This window comes from Lonchura striata, chromosome 4A (assembly GCF_050655825.1).
Source record: "Lonchura striata isolate lonStrDom1 chromosome 4A, ASM5065582v1, whole genome shotgun sequence".
NCBI lineage: Eukaryota > Metazoa > Chordata > Aves > Passeriformes > Estrildidae > Lonchura > Lonchura striata.
This window is the reverse complement of record NC_140742.1, coordinates 16,049,318-16,063,414: the sequence shown is the minus strand read 5'-3', so window position 1 is coordinate 16,063,414 and position 14,097 is coordinate 16,049,318. Positions and strand designations below refer to the sequence as shown.

At 50.3% G+C, this 14,097-nt stretch overlaps 2 long non-coding RNA genes across 2 annotated transcripts; one reads left to right on the top strand and one right to left on the bottom strand.

Moving 5' to 3' along the window:
• Positions 1-492: 492 nt before the first annotated feature.
• LOC110467891 (uncharacterized) lies at positions 493-11,297 on the bottom strand. The gene is made up of 2 exons (XR_002464936.3): positions 10,980-11,297; positions 493-2,350 (listed from the first exon to the last, which is right to left on the bottom strand). It is a non-coding gene; the product is annotated as an uncharacterized LOC110467891 (long non-coding RNA).
• Positions 10,341-13,519, top strand: LOC146763299 (uncharacterized). The gene is made up of 2 exons (XR_014952472.1): positions 10,341-10,593; positions 11,287-13,519. It is a non-coding gene; the product is annotated as an uncharacterized LOC146763299 (long non-coding RNA).
• Positions 13,520-14,097: the final 578 nt, after the last annotated feature.

Here is a 14,097-nt window from a genome sequence, read left to right as displayed (position 1 = left end):
CAGCTCTCAGCAAAGCCCTGAGCTGAGTGCAGTCCCCCCAAACCATCCACACATCCTCCAGCAAGAGCTGCAGTGCTGCTCTGCATCCCTCAAGCATTTTCCAATCTCCTCGCATTCCTCAAGCTGTGATTTTATTACCACTGGATGCGGATTTTCAGGGAGTGATTTTGGATTGTGCCTCTGAGGGACACCCCTGGGTGTGTGCAGCTCAGCCCTGCCTGCCCCGGGGCTGCTTTCCTGACTGCTCTGCCTTTAAATGGTGCCAAAACAGGTATTAATCCTATCAACACCATATTTGCACTGTTTTCATGCAACTATTTGTCCTTTTTTTTTCCTCCACAACTGATTTTGAAGATCTTTGGCAGCTCTGACAACACCAGGGTGTGGATGGGAGATGAGGGGGAGTGGATTCCTTCTGTCAGGGTCCCCCATCTTCCAGATTACCCAAATACTTGATCAGGGTACTTAAAAAAAACCCAAACATTTTCCAGCTTCTGGGCATGGATATTCACTGCTTATTTATTCATTTATTTATTCTGTAATAAAATAGTACTGCTTTCACAGACTAGGCTGTATGATCCATAAATACCCTTGTAAAATAAATTTGTAGCACGTAACAGAATCCTTTAGAATATTCTGTGAAAATTCTTTTTTCGTTGTTGTTGTTGATAGCACTTTCAGAACATTTACATCCTTCATCCTGACATTTTGAAATAGAACATTTTTTTTCCTACAGAGGTAAGTTTACAGCATCATCACAGTATTATAGCTTGTTTAAAAATACATACAGCAGTACTGGTAATTGCAAGCAAGCTGTAGACTTGAGCAGGGGGCTGGTGGCAACTTCACATAGTTTTTACTTTATAAAACAATGACATTTATTAATATTACATCCATCACTTGGTTAGAAAAGATGACTTAGATGTGCTACTCACAAGAAATCTGTCATTTCTCTGTGACATCACAGGCCAGGCTATGGAAATAGAAACACTCATTGGTATGGGTGGTTTAAAAAGGGTTTGATGCCTAATTTAAAAAAGGAGTTTATGCTGTCTCTTCCCTTAGGAATTTGAGTTCCACTGACACTGGATGTCCTTAATCCGCTCGTGGGAATGGCAGGAGCAGCTCTCAGCACAACCCTGGTGTGGAGGCAGCACTGAGATGTCACTGAAGTGTGGCTCAGGAGCAGCTGGGACCCGCTCACTGCAGCCCCTGCAGCCCTGCTTTGGACAGCTGAGCTGCTCTGGGACACCCCAAATCTGCCTCTTCACCTTCCAGCGGGGCTGGGAAAGAGTGAAAGCAGCAGGTTGAAATGTACTGGTTCAGTAACACACTGAAAATTGGGGGTAGGGTTGGAATGGAGCTAAAAACTCCCCCCATTCCAGCCCTGCCATGGCAGGGACACCTCCCAGTGTCCAGCCTGGCCTTGGGCACTGCCAGGGATCCAGGGGCAGCCCCAGCTGCTCTGGGAATCTGTGCCAGGGCCTGCCCACCCTCACTGGCACTGCCACAGTTTGCCCAGCGAGGATTAAAATGACAGAAGAGATTAAAAATACATAATTGCATTGGTTTTACTTTGCACAAATGAGACTAAATGTATAAATATATATATATATATATATGTATAATAAAGCGGTAGGAAATCTCCAAACTGCTAACAACTCTTAGAAATGAGATAAAACAAGGCTGTATCTGCTTGGAAATTTCAAATTTGCAGTTCTCTCATGATTTTCAGGTAATTCAAGAGTACTTCATGGTGGATCCTGGATTTCTCTTTTTATGAAACAAGTCCAGGTGTGCTTTGGCAAACGCTCTTTTCTTGGTCTCTCTGATACTCCTCTTGTGCTTTCTGCAGTCTTTTCCCTCTGAGTTTCCACTTGTGGAAGCAGTAGGTGATGAGGGATGTCATCACCAGGGAGAAGAGGATGACCAGCACGACGATGAGGGCGATGGTGGACGAGAGGGACCCCTCCAGCTGCTCGCTCTCCGTGTCCCTGGTGGAGTTCACATCAGCAAAGTTCTCATAATCTGCTGAGGCCAAAAGTGCAGCTCCAGGAGCCTCCCTCAGCTTGGGCCTCATTGGGACTGGGGAGGTGTTCTCAGGATTCCTGGAGAAGCAGATCTAGGGCTGCCCTGTCAGCATCCAGGAGCCAGCTCTGCCTCGGGTGCTGCAGGCATGGGCAGGCTCAGCAGTGGGTTTGGAGGCAGGGAGAGCAGGAACTGCAGCCTGTGGCACAAGTCTCCAGCACAGGGCAGCTTCTTCCCAGGAGCTGAGCTCAGCAATGTGCTGCCTTCTTCATCAAGGGGCAGGGAAGGCTCAGCCAGCTGCCACTTTGGGATTGCTTGTTTTCTGCAAGAGATAAGTGGAGAAAATACCATCAGTTTTCCAGTGGTGGCAGAGCTTGTCCTGGGGCTGAAAGCAAAATAAGTGCTGCAACAAGTGTGACTTTCTATCACAGCAATTGTTTCAGTGAGAGATTTTTTTCCTTTCCCAAAATGTGAGAATCCAGGGCTTCCCTCTGGCAGGTCTGGGACCCTAGCAGGGGTCAGGAACCCCCCTGGACAGAGCCCCCAGAGACACTGGCTGTGATCTCTGTCCATGGAAAAGAGTTTTCAATCTTACAGGATGAATTACCAGCTCTGAGTGTTTGATATAAGTAATAATTAAGTGTGCCATGGGTGCAAAAGTAAAATTTTAGGATTCTAGATGAGGGGTCCAAAGGGGACAAGATGGAGGAAATTGGGTGTGCCTTGTCCTTTTTCTCCTTCTTCATACCCTCCATGTCTCACTGTGGTGTTGGCATTTTTCTGTTGGTTCAGGCTGGGGACACACTGTCCAACGTAGGTGACAGATATTGGCACGTTATTGTAAATCCAGCCCAGGGAGTTTCTGGTATTTAATGTTTGTCACATCCCACTGAGGGCAGAGCCCCACACGCTGCCCTGCAGGACAGAGCTGGGCAGGGCAGCAGAACATGTGAGAGATAAACAGAATAAACAACCTGGAAACCAGCACAGACCAATTATGGCTTCTGCTTTGGCAGGGGGCTGACAGACAGAGACTTTCTACAATCTCAGAATCATCAATACCACGGATTCTGACACCAAAATATTCCCAGAAGAGAAGAAAATCAAAGGCCTGTTTTGTACCTTACCCACAGTAACAAAATCAGCTGCAAACTGATTTTGTGAGAACTCTGGGAATTCTCACATTAATGAAGGGGTTTAACTTCCCCGCTTCTGTATATCTGCTCTTGGACTGGGTTTGAATTTGGGGTTTTAATCCTCTGGAGTTTTAGTTATAGTGGGATTGAGGTTTCCTGACTGATGGCAAATCTGGGATCTGCAGAATGGTCCTGGGTGAAAAACCACTCCAGATTAGTGGAGAGGTGAGAGGTGAGCTCCCCTGCAGGCACTGAGCTGTAAACTGCAATTTGACCCCCCACCCTTCCACAGTTCTGATGGAATTTCAGACTTTTAAGTCATTTGCCTTTGATATGAGCTGTGTGTGACAAATCCTGAAAAATTCACTCATCTGAGCAGTTCTGAAACCTAAAGCTGCTCTGCCCTCCCCATTCCCTCCCTGATCCAAATCCCATTTTGGAGTTAAACCTGAGGAACAAGGCTGCTCTGCTCTGGATCCCTGCTTCCAATGGGGACAGGAGGATTTGCCTCGGGATATTTTCCTCTGAGGAGCTGTAAGCAGTTCAGGGCTATTTATTTCAAACAGCTTGCTCCAATCCCCCTCCACCCTCCTCCCAAATGCTTGGAGGCCAAATTTAGGTTTCAGAGATCTTGGAGCATCATTGTTTGCAGATGCTGTGTTTGATAGGATGCACTTCATCCTCTTAATAGAAATAAAGTTCATCCCACTCAGGCTCACAGAGAACTGAGGGTCTCTTTTCCTAATTACCAGCACCTTCTGATTAGTAATAAGCGCTGTTTATACAGCTCAGCATTCTGTTGGTGCTAAAAGACGTAAATAACATTTCCTGCCAGTTTGGAACAATATGTTCACGGAGTCAGAGAGGAATGGGGATTTTGAAGGAAGTTTAGAACTCGGGTTCTGCTGAGGGAGAGCTGATGGAAAGCTCATTTCACATAAGGGACCGAGTGCACTGTGGCCCGTCTGTGATGAATGCCTACAAGTGGCACTGCTGGCAGGCCATGCGTCAGGAGGGGTGACAACAGAATATTTCAGTGTTCAACATCTCTCCCAAGTAGCCTGAAGAAAGCAACAGCAATAAAAGCACTTGAGAAGCTGAGAAATGCCCCTGTGATTTATGGAGCAGCCAAGTGCCCACCTCCCCCTGGAAGTCCAGGAGGGGAAAGTCTCAGCAGGGGGAAATCTGGATTGTCACACTTGCCTCAAGCTGGATCTCACCTCATCCGTGCCCACAGCCCTCGGGTTCCTGGGGAGGAGAAAACAAAACCAGAAGTCCTGATGCAGCTGGCCCTGTGCTGCTCCAGAGGGGGCAGGGGGGCTGCTTGTGACTGCCCCAAACTAGGAAAACTCTTAAAATCCCAAATCTGCAACGCTCTGCTTGGGCTCCGGCTGCATTTTGGGGAAGGAAAGTGCTTTTCTGGGCAAATCCCTTCTGAACAGCCTCTGAGGGGTCACTGGTGGCTGTGGTGGGACTGCAGTGAGTGTGATCAAACCTGTGGTGACAGCAGTGTCAGCTCTGCTCCCATGGGTGACAGTAGTGTCACCCCTGCTCCTGTGGGTCACAGCAGTGCCACCCCTGCTGCCTGAGGGCCAGGAATGCTCCTTGCTGCTGCTCAGGGATGGACTTGGGGGAGCAGATTGGAGAGCAAAGGGTGGGAGACACCCCAAAAAGTGCCAAGGGAGAAGGTCCTTCCTTGGTGGCACCAGGGTGACGGAGCTGCTGCAGCTGGCAGGGACAGGCAGGGCAGCAGAGCTGCTCTGCCCCTCGCCAGGCTGCAGGGACACAGGGACAGGGTACAGGGCACAGGGACAGGGCACAGGGCACAGGACACAGGGCACAGGGCACAGGACACAGGACACAGGGCACAGGGACAGGGCACAGGGCACAGGACACAGGGAGGCTCAGCTCACATCCCAGCACTGGAATCTCACTGGCAGCACATCCTCAGCAGGCACTTCCCGTTAAAATCCCCCAAATCTCTTCCTCTTCCATGTCGCTGTCGAGGCAGGATGGGAATGAGAAGACTTAGATTATAAGGCTGCTGAGAGTAAAACTCCAATTTATTCAAAATACACTGCTCTTTTATACAGAGCTTTGTGAGGGCCAACTCCATTGGTTCTGAAGTGAAAACAACGCAATGCATTGGTGTACAGTGCTTGACGCACAGTGATAGAATTTAACTATAAACAATGTGAAAAACAAGAGACAGAGAATTATTTACATTCTTTCCCAGCTCTTTCCCAGGCTTTTTGCCCGGCTAGAAACTCTCAGTTTCTTTCTCTGACTGAATCTGAGTCCCACACTTCCAGGCTTTAGCTGAATCCCAGCAGCAGAGAATAAATAAAGCTGAGATTGTTTGCTTGGGTTTTGTGAGTCATAAGCCTTCAGTGGCTCTGGCCTGAGCCCTGCAAACATTGCACTCAGGAGCTCAGTGCCGGGCACATTTCATTCCCATGCAAGTATATTAGAAAGATTTAAGTATTGACAAAAAGAATGTGATTTTTTTTTAAATCTGGAAATTTGTTAGAATAAACATCTTGTGCAAGCACATTAGAATAGCTGGAAGTTGAATTAATTTTTAAAGCTTTTAATGAAATAATAATGTTTTACTCTGGGACTTATACAAGCTCAGACTCTTGGTGTAGCATGTCCTTGCCTTGGGATGGACTTTCCTACCCTGGCTCATGTTCCCTTGTGTTTTTTAGCAAGTGATAAAGTAAACTACAACTCAGTACAATGTGGGAAAGACAAAATCTGCTCCTTGATTTGTAATATTCTTAGGACAGGCATGGTCTTCCCTTTGTTCTCCAAGTTTGACCTTTGAGAACCTCAGCAAGAAATAGATTTTTGAGGGTTTTGTTTGTTTTTGAGAGTGGAAAGTAAGAGAGGGTTGGAAGTGATTTGTATGAGAGGAACAAAGGAAATGACAGTAAAAAACCCCAGTATCTCATGATGAATTCAGGTTATTGGCATCTGTCAAATACTGAATTACTGAAAAGAGATAAGAATGTTCATCAGCAGCTTTTTGATTTCCCTGGGAGTCCTCCCTTTTATTAGGGCAAACCTTGCCTCTGGTTGCCAGACGTGGTAATAATGATGTTATCAGTGTTACAGTCAAGACAGAAATGCCAATTTGCATTGTGTTCCTAAAAATAAATAAATAAAATAATCAAAATGCTGTGTGGAAGAGCAGATTTAAGTTTTATTGGATATGGTTTGGGGCTTTTATATAGTTGGAGAAGTCTGGTTTTTACTTCAGTCTGAGAGGCTGAGTTCAGTCAATGTCTGGAATGTTCAGGTTTCTTGGAAGGATGAAGGGCAGGAATCCCAGGTGAGCTGCTGCAGCTCCAAAGGGAAGCTGCTGGCACTTCCCTGACCCTGGGGATAACTCACACCTCCTGATGGCTGAGCAGGACATCAAACCAAGCAGTGAGGAAAAGGAGCAGCCCTGCTCTCAAAGGAACACAAAAGCAGCTTTTAAAGGAAAGGTGACTGCCCTGAAACTACAAACCCTCCTTAGGAGCTGAGAGAAAAAATCTCTTTGACAGCAGGAGAGCCTTGGATTCTGTCTTGTGTCTCATCTCCTCACCCTCCACTCACCACGCTCTTCCCACTGTTGAATTGCTCCCATAGTCATGTAACCCTAAATATATATTGATTTTTAACAAAGTTTCAGGCTTGCTTTTTTTCCCTTTTGCCTTCAGCTTTCTTGTAAATCTCCCCTGCTGCCTCTCAAATTGCCTCTTCCATTTTAATTGCATTAGGGAAGGATGCAGCTCCTCTCTCTCCATTTGCATCTTTTTGATGTGAAAACATTGGGATGAAAGGTGTCCCTCACGCTTAAACCTGGCGTGGAAAGGGTTCTTTCTCCTCCTCCCCCTGAGCTGGGGAGCAGAGGAGACATCAACTCCAGCACTTGTGCTCAGATAAAAGGGAGTGGGAGCAGTGGAAGAGGAAAAGGAGGAAGAAGGGATGGGAGAAGGCAGAAAATGCTTGGAAAAACACAGCAAGATGTTTTAGCCTTGCTGCATCTTCTATAAACTCATAGCAACAGAAGGCCAGGCTTTGAGAGTATTTAAAATAGGCCCATAAATTTATATGTATTTAATTATGGATGCTTAAAATTCTTTGGGAAATCTGCAGGTTCCAAGTCTCCAAAGTGCTGCTCAGTTTAATTCCTGGGGTTCTGTGTCCTTTGGGGTGTGTGCTGCCCCCATGCACTGTATTTGTAGTGTCACCAGGTTTGTGGGTGCTCAACACCACACATTTCCCTGCAAAGTCCTCACATTAAATCTCTTTCTTCTGTTTTGTTAACCTCCAAAGAGGAAACATGATCTGTATTCGATTTTTCCACGTGGTCACCCCAAGGAAGGACACTTGCATAAACCCCTTGTGCTTCCACCCAGTGCCAGAACTGGCACCTTAGGGAAAGGTTGGAGCAGGCTAATTAATCTTTTAATTAAATGTACAAAACTCCAGCCCTGCTTTTATCCCAGTCAACAAGAGATCTCTGCTCTTCATTGTTCTCCAGCATGTTCTGACCTTGTTGTTCCTGAAGAAGAGAAAAAGGCTGGGAGTTTTGGGATTGTTCATTCCAACCCTGGCCAGATCCACGAGCCAGGGGAGAGCTGTGTTCCTACAAAAGGATCAAAACCTGGGATCCTGATTCTGCCTGGGCTTGGAGAACTCAGTGTACAACAAAACCAGGTCATTTCAGGGCTGAACCTGATCCCATCTTCCCTCTTCTTGGAGGATCCCAAGCAGAACAATCCCATGGACATTTTTGGGATCCAGAGGGGCTGCTGTGGGCAGGGGCTGTGCTCAGCAGGGCCATAAATGCAAGGTGCAGCTTTCCTGGGTGTTTGTTTGACAGAGAACCCACGAGAGGCTAATTCTGGTTTTCATTTTAGTCGAGTAATCCTTGAAGAGTAGATTAATTAAAGCCACAGGTGCATCTGGCTTTAGGCTCTCTTTGAAGCTGATTTTCACCCCACTGATTTTCTTGGTGACCTCTGATAGTTTAATGTGTTAATTTAGCCTAAGTGTGATTTGATAAGCAGCAGCAGCTTTGAGGGTGTGATCACAGCCTCCTCGTCACTGCCTGGCTTGGCAAATCTCAGCTTTGCTCTGTGCAAAGTCCAAATCCCTGTGGAATGGTTCCTGTTCCCAGGAGCAAACTGCACCTCAGCCATGGACACACTGAACACTTGATGGATTCCCCCCCTAAAGCAGCCACTGCAAGGCACCTGGACAGATATTGTAACCTTCTTGTCCAGGAAATGTGAGGAAAGTTTATTTTCCTGGGCATTGGAATGCTCAGATGCCATTTTTAGGGTGGCTTTAAATCATGAAATGCTCCCCAGAGGTGTGAGGACTGAGCTGGCAAAAACATGTGAGGAGGAGACATTGGGGTTTATTATTTTCACAGGAATATTATTATTATTATTACTATTATTATTATTATTATTATTATTATTATTATTATTATTATCTAGAAAAGGGTCTGGTTTTTTTCCCTTTTAAGCTTGGAGAACAGTGCTGTATCCAGGGGTTCTCTGAGCATGTTCTTTCTTTCCAGGTGTTCCCTTCCAAAGAGACTTCACTGCCTTTTAAAAGCTCTGTGGAGGTTGTTTTTCTCCAAGCAGCACCACGATTCCTGCTTTTGGAAGGTGGATTTTCCTGCTCAGCCATTCCTGCCACAGGAGCTTCCATCACCAGCCCAAGAGTGCATCCTGCAAAATGGGGATTCTTTGTCCCTTTGAAATGAAATTTTGTGCTTCACTCACTGCTGATTCGGTTCAGACTCATTTTTTATGCTGCTCTTCCCCTCCAAAGTCAGGGGCACTTCCATCCTGTGATTGCAGAGGCAGCCTGGGAATTTCCCCTTGGTCCATAATTTCAGATGTTATTCTGTGCAAACACAAGCCCTGCAGTGAGCAGTCCCCAAACCTGCATTGAGCTTAAATTGCTCAGTGGTGGTTTTTTTCCCCATTTGCTGTTTTCAGGCTCTGTTTGCCCCAAACTTACAGGATTTTGGAGCCAGGACAAGCAGTTCAGGCAGAGGTGGATGATTAATTGCTGAGTTAGAAGGGAGGTGGAAACTGAAAGCTGTTTAGAGCTGAACTCAAATGAAAACCCCAAACCTAAGAACCTTCATAAAACACAACCCTAAGCCAATCAATGGCCCTTTTGTTCAATTCTCATTTTGTGTGCAGGTGAAGGAGGGATTTAATTCCAGCCTAATTGTGAAGGGATGAACAAATCAGATCTGGTTTTGTGTCCCCCTCCCTATTTAATCTCTCCTTTCCCATTTTCTCCTGCCCTACCAGGAGCAGGGGAATCTATTACAGCTGGGACACTGCAGCCTTTCTCTTGGATCTCAAATCGGACTGAAACTCCTGCAGGGATAGATTTCTTGTTAAAAATATTGCAAAAGACCAAGAGATTTGCTTGGTTTGAACATTCCAGTTTTCATCCATCTCCTTTCAAAAGAAAACGCTCCTGCTCTTGATGGACAGGCCCAGTCTAGGACAGCAATAAATTCACTGCTCAGGGAATTTCACCTTTAAATTGTGCAGGAAAAGAAGAAGTTAAAGGGTGGGAGGGAGCAGGGGCTGGGAGGGGGAGTGATGAGTGTCAGTTTAGAGGCAGCTACTTTGTCTGTACATTTCTGGAATAAAACCACATTTCTTTTCCCACTGCGCAGACTGGGAATAGTTTCTGTGGGATCTGGGAGCCGCAGGGGAGCAGGAGCATCCTTCCCTGCTCTCCCCAGCTGCAGCCCGGGGAGCTGAGCTGCTGGGCACGAACTGGTCCCAGCGCCGAGGCTGAAGGAGGCACGGAGGGAATAAAGACCGGGAGCGTTCCGTGCTCCAGCACCGCCCTTCCTTTGAGCTCCCAACCCCATTCCAGACGGGAACAGCCGTGTGGGTTTGGGACATGGCCACGGCAGCACTGCCGGGGCTGGGAGGGCTCGGGCACCCCCAGGGGCTCAGCTCGGGGTGCGGGAGGGAGGGATGGGGGGGCTCAGGGATCCCTGAGCAGGGATGGAGAGCAGGGCCAGGTGTGCCCAGGGGTGCCTGCTACTCTGGGAACCGGGGTGCCGCTCTCGGGGAAGCTCTGGCACCCACGCCGGAGGGGCACACCGGGCACACCTGGGCCGGAGCGGGAGCCCCGTGGGGACCGCGAGTGGCCTCGGGTCGGGCCGGGGGCAGCGGGGCGGGCAGGGCAGCCCTGGAGCCTGCCAGGGACCGTGCCAGTGATACACGGTGCTGCCGTGCCGTGCCAGCTGCGCACCCGTGCCGTGCCGTGCCAGCCTGCGCACCGCTCCCACGCTGCCTGGCGCGGTGCCGTGCCAGCCTCAGAGCCCAGGCATCACCGTGCCGTGCCAGCCGGAGCGCTGGTGCCGTGCCAGCCTCGCACGCAGGTATCTCAGCGCCGTGCCCAGTGCCGCGCCGTGCCGTGCCATTCAGCCTGCACACCGGTCCCGCGCTGCCCGGTGCTGTGCTGTCCCGTGCCAGCCTCCCACACGGGATCTCGGTGCCGTGCCAGCCGTGCCAGCCGTGCCCCCGCGGGGCCGGGATGCAGCGGAGCATCCCCGGGCTCTGCCGCAGGCGCTGCCCGCGCCGCCGCTCCCGGAGCCGGCTCCGGAGGCGCATCCCTCGGGCAGGGCACTGCCCCGGGCACCGCGGGCAGGGCACGGCGCTGGGGCTGGGGCCGGTCCGGGATCGCCCCGCTGCCCCTTCCCTCCCTCCGTCCCTCCCTGCCGCGCCCGCGGCTCCGCACAAAGGAGCCCCGCAGCCGCTCACTCACCTGCGCCGGCCGCGTCCTGCGGCTCCGGGGCTGCGTGCGGCCGGCAGCCCGGGCAGGGCGAGCCCGGCAGGGACCCGAGCCCGGCAGGGACCCGAGCCCGGCAGGGACCCGAGCCCGGCAGGGACCCCGAGCCCGGCAGGGACCCGAGCCCGGCAGGGACCCCGAGCCCGGCAGGGACCCCGAGCCCGGCAGGGACCCGAGCCGGCGCCGCTGGCCCGCGGTGCCGCAGCTGCAGCGAGGGTGGGAGCGCTCCGCACCCCCTCGGCAGCACCATCTGAGCCCAGCCGAATTTGTCAACTTTATTTAGGGGGAAGAACGCATCACATGGGAGCCTCTCCGAGCTGGGAGGAGCGTGCGGTGCGGAATCAGGTCACCGACAGAAAGCCGAGCCAGCCGCGGCCACCGGCAGAGAGAGCCTGAGACAAAGGCAGGGCAGCTGACGGGAATTCCGCCGCTCTCTCCCCTTCTCTGGCCATTAAACCCGGTAATTTCGCGCTCCTTTCGTCAGGTGAGGTTTCCTAATCAAGTACGAAACAGAGTGCAATGTGCAAGAAACCTTTTCAGCTTCCGAGCGCTTTTGAGCACATTCATCCTGCCCAGCATTCCCACAGCCTTTCCTCTGCCCGTTTCTGCCTCTGTCCTGCTGTGCTGCATCGATCCAGCCCCAGAGAAATGGATGCTGGACCCATTCCCAAGCACCACATCCGACAGTGTCCCTGTGGAATATCCACCTCTGTCTCAAAGCTTTAATTTGCATCTCCTGCTCAGACAAAGGCTGGAGGCTGCAGCCTGATCCCCACTGCCCCACGGGCTGAGGAATCCTCGTGGAGCTGCACCTTTTCCTGCTCTTTCTCATTCTTTAATGGCTAGCAAAGCTCCCAAGCACAGGCAACACGAAATTTGCCCCCCTGCTTGCTGCCAGGACCGTGTGATTTTTAATATCATTGTTTATTTCATCAGCACACATTGCCAAAGAGCTGTGGTGGGTTTGGGTTATTCAGAGGCCAGGATTTGAGTTTGGATCCCTAAATACACACGGATCTTGTGAAGGAGTGGGCCTGACTTTTTTAGGTGCTAAGCAACTGTTCTTGTGCATTTCCATCTGCCTTGAAGTCACATCCCACCCTCTCCACCTTCCTCATGTCCACACTTTGAGACAGAAATGAGCCTTGCAAAGTAGGCTGGCTCCTTCCTCTCCTGCCAGGAGCTTTCTGCCCAAAGGAAACTCCATCCTGCCCCACAGAAAATCCATCCTGAAGCAGGACACCTGATGGAAGGGAGTTGGGAGCCAGGGGAGTTGCCACTGATGTGTCCAGGGAGGGTAAAAACCCAGGGGAGGGCATCTGCTGCAGCCAAAAATGGCTCAAGCAGCCATGGAACAAGTGGCAGCTGCCTACAGAGGGACTTTCCTTCCTTCAGCTTGCAGAAATTATCCAGCCTTGGCACTTAAAGGCTGGAACAGTCAAAATGTTGATTCTTGGCACCTTCTTAATGAAGCCTCTGGATTAGAGAGGATGTAAATGAGGATATCACACCAGGAAAACAATCCTCACTCCAGAGAGCACCCAAAGAAAAAAACCGAGTCCCTTGGTGGGCACTGCAGTCCTGGCTGGAGCAGAACTTCCCATTCCTTGCTTTCCTCTCCCCAGAACAGGGGGAAGCTGTCCCAGGCTCCTGCTTCCCGTGGCTCCAGAGGCTCCAGGGAGTGCAGCTGCCCCTGATGGAGGGAGAATTCAGCCCCAGCTGGTTCCTTGGAGGGCAAATCGATGAGTGCACGGAACTCTTTGCAGCTCTGCTCCAGCACAGCCTGGCCTGGGCCTGGCCCAGGGAAATGGGAGTGCCTGAGGTTGGAAACGGGGGTGTGTGTTCAATTCCCATCTGTCAGAGCTGGGGCAGATCTCTGCTGTTCTTTGGGCAGTTTTCTTCATCTCTCCACAGCCAATCCTCCCTCCAGGAGATCTCTTCTGTCCATGGGCCATTAATTATTAATTATCTCCTGTTCATGGCCAGTGAGTGTCCCTGCATGGCTGAGAAAATTCCATCATCCCATGGGGAGATGCTGCACCCAGGGGAGGAGCCAAACATTCCTACCTGGATACAATCTGACCTGGGAACAGCACAGCAGCCTTTGCCCCCTGCATTCCCAGAGGAGCAGCTTCCTTCCCCCTGCATTCCCAGAGGAGCAGCTTCCTTCCCCCTGCATTCCCAGAGCAGCTTTCTCCCCCCCTGCATTCCCAGAGGAGCAGCTTTCTTCCCCCTGCATTCCCAGAGGAGCAGCTTTCTTCCCCCTGCATTCCCAGAGGAGCCCAGGCCCATCTCCCCCAGCCCTGGAGCTCCAAGGAAAACTCCCCCCTTGTGCAGGATCCTGCTCCAGCAGAAGCACAGCTGGCACTGCAGGAGGGCTGAGCCCCCCTGGGATGGGGCTGAGCCACCTCCCTGACCCACAGGGGACAGGGCTGCTCTGACTCTGCAGTGCTGTTTGTACTATTGCATTTGTATTTTTTATTTTTCCTAGTAAAGAGCTGTTATTCCTACTCCCATATCTTTGCCTGAGAGCTTTTTCATTTCAAAATTATAATAATTCATAGGGAGGAGCTTTACATTTTCCATTTCAAGGGAGGCTCCTGCCTTCCTTAGCAGACACCTAGCTTTTCAAACTAAGACAGGGAGATTTCTTCAGGAAAACCTGGGGATTGGGGCCTGGGGACTGAGCTTGCTGTGCAGCTTCCCCCTGGCCTGGATTTCAGCCCAGGGAGGATCTATCCCCCTGCACAGCTGCTCCAGGTGTTTGAGGGTATTTCGTGACAATCTCTCTGATTGCCAGGCAGCAGGAGACCTGTCAAAGGCTCCTCCAGCCCTGGTCACCTCTCATTTATCTTTCATCCCCAAGTTCTTTCTTCCTCACCAACTGAAGTTTTCTGTCTCCTGCACTTCATGAAACTTTCCTTTTATATTTTTATACACTGCTGCTTGCTGAAGTGTCTGATGTCAAGTGAAAATCTATACATAATATGTGTCTAAATGCATATTTATATAAATTCACCCATATACATATGCAAAGACCTGGGAATGCAAATTCCTCCCTGTTTGCATTGGTGCAAGGGGAGTTTTTCCTCTG